Source organism: Mus pahari, chromosome 8, assembly GCF_900095145.1.
Source record: "Mus pahari chromosome 8, PAHARI_EIJ_v1.1, whole genome shotgun sequence".
Lineage (NCBI taxonomy): Eukaryota > Metazoa > Chordata > Mammalia > Rodentia > Muridae > Mus > Mus pahari.
The window spans coordinates 13321424-13329271 of NC_034597.1; the positions used below are offsets into that span (position 1 = coordinate 13321424).

Below are 7848 nucleotides of genomic sequence, written 5' to 3' on the forward strand. Positions count from 1 at the left end.
AAAGGGGAAGGCAGATCTGCTCTGTTTGGTTTCCATAGATTCAACCCTGAGATTAACTGCCAAGGTCTCCATGACACACCATATCAATCACAGGCTAAATGTCATAATGAGATCTGGGCAGGCTGTCAAGACAGGCTTCCAGATTCCTGTTACAGCTTCATCCTTGAAGAGTCGGACCCGAGGAATCAAACACCAGCTCTGAAGGCTTCTTAGCCTGGGAGTGCATCCTTCTCAGAGAGACAGAAGCCAACTCCGGCTCCTTCACAAAGGGGACAGGTCGATGACATAATTAGCATAGTGGAAGGAAGTAGTGGATGCTAAAGAACAAACAATAACTTGACTATTAGGGATAAGGAAGAGACGTTAGGGAGAAGTGGGGACTGTAGCACACTAAATAGAGCCAGTGCCCCCTCTGATTTGGGACAGCAAACTGTCATTCTGTGTGCGAATGAAATCCAGATTTTTAAAGTATTGTTTAAAGATATATATGTTTTCACATTTTATTTACTTTGGGGGGGTGCATTTCATAGTACACATGTACTTAGCACACACAGCACACGTGTAAAGGTCAGAGGACAAATAGTGGAAGTGGGTTCTGGTGACTGAACTTGGACTTGGCAGCAAGTATTTTTGCCTACTGAGACATCTTGCTGGTTCTTAATATATCAGAAAATGTTTTTATTACATGCATGAGTGCATGTGCTGGTGTATGTATGTGTACGCCCGCATGGATGTGTACATGTGTGCATTCAAGTGTGTGCAGGTGTACATGCAGGTATGTATCTGTGAATGTGTGTGCATGTGTATGAGCACACCTACATCCTGCATGCACACACCTGCATGGATAAGTGTGTGCGTGTGTATGGTGTGTGTGTGTGTGTGTGTGCATATGTGTACATGCAAGATTGCATGGATGTGTGCTTGTGTTGTCAGGGGACAGCATGTGGGGATTTGTTCTTTCCACCCCGTGGGTCCTGGGGCATGAGATACAAGTCCTTAGATTTGCCAGCAAGTGCTTTTACCTGCTAAGTCATCTAGCCAGAGAGCTAGATGCTTGAAAACTACTGGCTTTGTTTTGTTTTTGAGACAGGGCATCAATACATAGACCTGGTTGGCCTAGAGATCACTATATAGAGAAGACAAGCTTTAAGCTTTGAGCAGTCCTCCTGCCTCAGCCTCCCAAGTGCTGGGATTGCAGGTATAAGACACTATGACAGGGTTAAAGTTACAGTTTTGAAATCAGATCAAAACCTGCAGTTTTCTCCTGCAGCACAAGAAACCAAATGCAGGTACCCCACCCTGAAAATGGCAGTGCGGAGCGACAAGAGCCAATGTGCTCTTAAGCAGAGTTGTGGCCCGCTGGTGGATAGGTAGGGAAAGGCTTGGGGTACCTCAAGCTAACATGTGAAGATTTTTCCAAGCTAGAGACATCCATGTACCTACTGAGATGGAGGATTGCCAATGTCACCTTGGAGAACCCTGTAGTTATGATAGCCTTCTCATGACCCAGCCTTACAGACATGTTTGTGCTGGCCTGAGGAAATTCAAGAGAAAAGGGACCAGCCACACATCATGGTTCACTTAATCCCAGCACATGGGAGGCAGAAGCAGGAGGATCTCTGAGAGTTTGAGACCAGCCTGGTCTACATAGACAGTTTCAGGCCACCTCAGGGTCTAGGGTGGGACCCTACTTCAAGAGGGAGGAGGAGGAGGAGGAGGTGATGGTGGTGGGCATGGGGGAGGTCGTTGGAGAGAAGAGACCAGAAGGTTATAAAGCAATATGTCTGTGGTGATTCTGTGTTTCTAGAAAGATACGTGATGAACACTGGCTGTGTGCTTGTTGTGGCACAATGAAATTATGGCTGATTTTGATTTCTTTGTAAGTAACCATCTTCTCAGGGTCTCTGATATGTGTGGGTGACCTCAGTACACAGAGGGGGAAATCACCCCAAATCTGCCTCAGGGTCATCGTGTATGCAGGAGGTGCTTACCCTGAAACTGAGGGCTGCCTTCCTGGGGGCCCTGGAGCAGCTGTGTGTCATCTATGCTACAGGTCTTCAGGGCAGCAGTCAGGTCTAGATTCTGTGGGATCATTCTAGTCCCTGCGCTTGCTGGGAAGCCAGGGGATTCTGGTCCGTAGGAGCCCCAAAGCTGGCATAGTGTTTTTAGGAAAAAGGAAGTCTGTTGAGCAAACACAAGACCTGGTAAGAGGCTATGCAGGGGGGTAGCTCTGATGCTTGGGGTAAAAGCATCCTGAAGGAAATTCCTTCCTCCTCTGCCTCCAGGGGCAGAGGGCAGCCCCCTCCCACTTCCACCCCTAGTGGCAGATCAAGGGCCCTGCACTTCCCTTCAGCCTGGACTCAGCTCAGGGCTCAGGCTGAGCCAGTGACCTCAAGGACACTCTGGGGTCATCAGTGAGGGGAAGCAGCACCATTTTCTCTGTGACTTACCCTTCCAAGTTACATATGTGTCATATATCAAACACAGGACAAGGCCCGCCAGGCCAGCGTGAGAGAGGACTGGGCATGAGCAGGACAGGCCGGGCCACAGACATCTCTGGCATCTTAGAAATCTTTGACCTAATTTGGCTTATGATTTTTTTTTTAACCTGCTCTTGGGATGGGAGAAAATTAGTTCTGCTGAAAAACCGTGAGTTTTTTCAGGCCCCATGTAAAAAGCTGAGTATGACCGTATGACCGTATGGGTGAGCTTGTCACCCCAGCGCTGTGGAAGGGCAGAGACAGGAGGATTGCTGGAGCTGGCTGGCTACCGGCCTAGCTCCAGGTCAATAAGAGACCATGTCTCAGAGGACTAAAGGGAAGAGTGATATAGTGCAGGAGAGCTGGCATGCACGCACATGCATATACATACACACCCATACACACACACACACACATATACACATATATGCACACACTTTTTTGAAAACCTTCTGCCCTCTTTTCAGAGAAACCTGTGGATATTTGTGTTCCTAGAGGGGAAGTTAGTTCCAATTTAAATGCAACGTACAGCACATTTCTTCCTCAACCCTATCCGAGTTGGGTCTAGAATGTTCTCTGAGAGAAGGGAGTGGGAAAACTGTCGCATAATGACTCTGTTAGCTGAACAATGCCTACTGCTGGATTTGGGACTTGGCACGAGTGTCCATACATAAGTATATACATATTTTCAATTTGCCTCAAGCCATTGCTTGTCTTTATGCATGTTAAATCTACCAAAATGAGCCCAACCACAACATAAAATCTGTGGATTTTTTTTTTTTAAATTAAAACTTGGACAAGAAAACCCAAGAATTTTTGTTGTTGTTGTTGCCTATAATTTACTTTTTAATGTACCAGAGGTAATCCAAATTTAACAGATTTTTTTTTCCTTTTGGATTCTGGCAAGTATGTTAACAGGAGGTAATTATGTGAAATAATATAAAATCCTTTTATTAAAAAAAACAGAGAAGCCTTCGTTTAAGAGGAAATTTAATATTACTTCTCCGATGGTGTTAATGTCATGAACTCATTTGATTAACTCTTCGAATGGTTCCAAGTGCTTTGGGTGGTAATTTAGGAGCTCCTAATTGATTTTCCCAGTCTTGGCCTGGCAGAGGTGGACCTCCTGGGGTTGTGAGGGGGCTGAAAGCCCACGCTCAGCTTCCCTCTCAGACAAGAGAGACAGCCCGAAAGGACATTGCCCAATGGCAGAGGGGGAGCTCTGTCGAGGGAGACAAGGTCCATGACGCTCACAGACACCTCACCAGACACGCTGTGGTTCCTAACTCCTGAGTAGCTGGGCTTCTGCCTCCTCTTGAGATGTGTGGGAATGCTGCGGGCAGTTTCCCAGCATGCCGAGCTCTTTCAAGAATCATTTCCCACAGAGAGTCACCTCAGAACAAGCCTCATGTGGACAAGGGTAAAGGGGGGTTTGTGCTGGGGGATGGGGGGTTGTAGCCCACAATGTGAGCTCCCTCTATTTCCCATCCAGACTGCTTTTTTCTCACTAGGCCTGCTTTTTAAATGCCACACTGGGAAGGCTAAGGACCTTAGCAAGGCTCAGGGCCAAGGCTGCTGTCTCCTAAAACCACCACTTAAGTCCTCAGAGAAATAACAGGCCTGGCCAGACTCCAAGAAATAAATATACAGGGGGTTTCATTTATTGTATTCCCAGGGAATGTCTGCTCTTAAAACCTCCTGCATGAGACACAAGTGCACCACATTACACATGAAGTAAAATGAGGGACAGTGAAGTTAGGAAAAAATGATACTAGCTCGGCCTGGTGGCCCATGTCTTTAAATCCCAGCACTCGGAGGCAGAGGCAGGTGGATCTCCGTGAAGACAGCCAGGGCTACACAGAGAAACCCTATCTCAAAAACACAAAAGAAAAGGAAAAGAAAGGAAAGAAAAAAAGGAAAAGAAAGAAAGATGCCGGCAGGTTAGTAAGTAGGGTACGGCGGGGACTCAGTTCAGCAAGCAGAGGGGACGCCATGTTCCTGGTCAGAGCATGAGCTCATGTGGCTAAGCCTGGGTTTCTTGTTTTTGTTTTGTTTTGTTTTGTTTTGTTTTTAAACATATGTGTGCATGTGGGCACACGTGTGCTCAGGTACATGTACCTGTGCATCTGTGTGGCAGCCCAAAGTCACAATGGCCGTCTCTGATCACTTTCCATTTATTTTCTGAGTCAGGGTCTCTTGCCAAACCCAGAGCTCATGAATCGCAGCTAGCCTGCTCTCAGGATCCTGTCTCTGCCTCCCTCGTACTGGGATTACAGGCAGCTGGGATTTGAACCCTGGTCTTCATGTGTGTGCAGCAAGAACTTTATCCACTGAGTCACCTCCCCAAACCTGCCTTTCGATTCTGTGTGCTCCTCCCCTGGCATTGTAAAAAGTGTGCCACATACCCTCAGGCCTGGGAGACTTATGCACCTGGTATCTGGCATCCTCACATGTAAATGAGGACAGTGTATCAGGATGTGGATTCAAATGAGATCATCTGAGCTCCCACCATATCAACTTGAAGAACGTTCCACAGAGCACACAGAGCAGGGACTTGGGTGAAGAAGGGAGGTGAGTGGTGTTCTAAGCCAAGGAGAGAGAGAGAGAGAGAGAGTAGGGAGGTGTGGCCTGGGTAGAAGGTGATGGTGGGGGAGTCACAGAAGAAGATACAGGCACCAACAGGTCTCTGTGGTGGGGGCACCTGCCCGTGGATGGCAGGATTCATCGGTTCCTGTGTGAAGGGCAAGTGAGGTTTTCTGAGAGAGTTTATTTTTGCCGGACTTACCAGGCTCCCAGAAGCCCTCACCAGCTCTTTACTGTGGAAACGGAAGGCACAGGACTATCAAGAGTCACTCGAACAGTAATTAAATGTCATCTGCTCTGGAGTCAAGTAGGGGACAAATGTGGTAACATCCCCTAGCCTAGCCCCTGCCTCTGCTCTTTCCAGGCCCACACATCCCTGGGTAGGGCTCAGAACAGAACAGCCAAGTGAGAGGCCCCAGCTGCTGCCTAAGCCTTAAGGGTACCAGGCCCCAAGGTCGTATACCATCAGGCTCTGAGGCACACTGGGCTCCAGTCTCTACCACTGCCTAAGCCCTGTGACCTAATTCACCTATGCCTCAGTTTCCCCATCTGAAAAGGGGGAAGAAAGTGTATTAATCCTTAAAAGGAAAGCTCACGAAACTGTTGTGGGAGGCAGGTATGGTGGTATCTGCCTATAATCCCAGCACTAGGGAGGCTGAGGCAAGATGACTGTCATGGGTTTGAGGCTAGCCTGGACTACATAGTGAGTTCCAGGTCAGCTTGGGCTACAGCGTGAGAGACACTGTCTCAAAAACCCCAAGTCAAAAACAGACAAAGCAACAGTAGGGTACTGGGCACAGGAAACACTTGCAGAAGTCCTGTGGCTGCTGAAAGGAGCCCGTCCCATCCCCACGTACAAGCTGCTAAGTCTCCGTCGTTCAGGAGGAAAACAAATAAATAGAAGTCCAAAGTCCAGCCTTTGGCCTCAGCGCAGCCCTCTGCTCTTTATCATGGGATAGAAAGTAGTCAGGCACGCGAAGTCTACCTTACACGGACCCCAGTGCTATCTGCAGCCCAGCTGTTACCCCAGGCCTGAGACACCCTCAGTCCAGACGTCTGACCCATGGTGAGAGACCATCGCCTCTCCTCTGTTCCTTAGCAGACCTGCCTTAGCCCCTGAGGTAGCCTTAGTGCTGCCTGGCCTTCCCTAATTCTCCTCTGACCTCCTACCTCCTCCGTACCCTCCCTCAGAAGCCTCTGCAGTCCTGCTGCCACTAAGGAAGTGTCAGAGTCTTCCAAATTGTCCATAGGACCCATACAGTGGGGACATAGCCAAGCGGCACAAAGAACGTGACATGTGAGGGTCCTCCCAGGGGCTGGTGGCCTCTTCACACGTGACCCTCATGTCCCCTTCTCAGGGTACTTTCAGCTTCTGAACCGGCAGTGCCTAGTAGTCCCAACAGCTGTTGAATTCCAAGCCTGCCAGTGACTACTGGGGCCACCGCACAAGAACACTGGGATCTGATAGGAGAGTCTGGTCTGAGGTACAGGATATCCTCTCCCTTTCTACCTCATATGGTGCTATCCTAGGTGACTAGCTCCATCTCTCCATCATCCAGCCTCCTTATCTCTATTGGGGGTGCTTCCATCCCCAGCCCATGTTCCCCTCAAGATTGGAAAATCCTTTAAAGAGTATCTTACTTTGAACGAGGCTTAAGATCGCCAGGACCCTGAGCCTTGAGTACCGTTTGTAATTTGTGCTGCCCTACATATGGTCCGAGGGAATCTGATGCTTCTATTTCCCCTGCTCCATGATATGAAATACAGTACAGAGCATCTAAAGGCTCAGACAGGACCCAAGAGCTTTAACCCATGAGGTTACCCCTTAGAAATCATCACAGAAATTCAGAGAGGAGAACAGAGAAAGACATCCAGTGTTGCCTCTAATGAACGCTGGGATAGCAAGGAGCCTTTCGTACTACAAGGATGTTCTCTACGGCTTCAGAAATTGTGGAAGTAAGATTTCCAATCCCCACAACCATTTTCTCAAAGAACACTTGGCTAAACACCGTAGGCAATAGTCTTCCCATTCAAGGGCCTTACCTGCGTGCCCCAAGTGCCTGGCTGGGCTAAGAGGTACCAGTCCGAAGGGTGTGTGGCAGCCTTACACTAAACCTCCAGACCAGCTCTGAGGGCCTATTTTTAGGGTCAGATCTGCTGACACTGACCTTGCATGCTGTCCAGTGTGAGAGGAGACCCGTGGCATTTGTTTGCAAAATGATTCCCCAGTGTGACCTGAAACCCTTGACTCAAGCAGTCCTGTACCTGGAGGCCACATGTTTGTCTCTGGCTCAGCCACAGATACAGGACATGTGGCCGCCAGGGTGGCGACAGATGGGTAATTCCCCAGCTTTGTTTTCTTACACTGGATAAAGCCAGGTGTCTGCAGGCCCTCTGTGGGCTCTGTCTCAGAAAGATGACCGGGCTGGGGGTGGGGGCGGGGTTGCCTGCTGACACAGAGCCATAGGAGGCCTCAGGGTTCACAGCACCAAGAACCCTGCCCTTTACCACAGCTCTCTCTCTGAGAGTTTGGAGAGCTATCTCTTGGGGATGGATGGAATGGTTATCGCATCATGAAGAATGATCGATGAATCCCTGAGAAAGAGTCCCTGTGGGCAAACACTGTGCAGGTGGCATTTTCTGCAAAACAACCCCCAAGTCCCCAATTTTTCTGGAGTTCAGTGAGGAACACTTCCACCCTCCCACAGTGCTCACAAATCTACCCTCTTACGTAATTATGAGCCTGTGCACACCCCCCGCCCCCTACCCCCCTACTCCCCCACCC

The 7848-nt window shown here is 49.0% G+C and overlaps 1 protein-coding gene across 1 annotated transcript in view; it reads right to left on the reverse strand.

Moving 5' to 3' along the window:
• Positions 1-7174, reverse strand: part of Dupd1 (dual specificity phosphatase and pro isomerase domain containing 1) — a 38346-nt gene extending 31172 nt beyond the window's left edge. The window contains exon 1 of the mRNA XM_021202963.1: positions 7107-7174. The gene's annotated coding sequence lies outside the window, so the exon portion shown is untranslated. The remainder of the gene's footprint in view (positions 1-7106) is intronic.
• Positions 7175-7848: the final 674 nt, after the last annotated feature.